Source organism: Marmota monax, unplaced genomic scaffold (genome assembly GCF_021218885.2).
Source record: "Marmota monax isolate L192 unplaced genomic scaffold, Marmota_monax_Labrador192_F-V1.1 WCK01_AAM20220418_F8-fsc00021, whole genome shotgun sequence".
NCBI lineage: Eukaryota > Metazoa > Chordata > Mammalia > Rodentia > Sciuridae > Marmota > Marmota monax.
Window position 1 is genome coordinate 12496462 of NW_026695228.1, and position 256 is coordinate 12496717.

Here is a 256-nt window from a genome sequence, read left to right on the forward strand (position 1 = left end):
TTGTTCACATCTCTCCCCTTCATTTCAATGTTAAACCATTGCAGGCAGAGACCTAGTCTCATCACCTCTGGAATAACTCTAGACCTGAGCTCCCATGTTGTGCCTAATATGTATCTAATAAAGGTTTTGCAGTAAACTACTTTTGTATCTATGCATCAAAAGCTAAAAGGTCCTCATGCCCTTTGACCTAGCAATCCTGATGGCAAGGAACTTATTTAATGGAAATAATTTAACAGGAGAAAGAAAATAACACAGA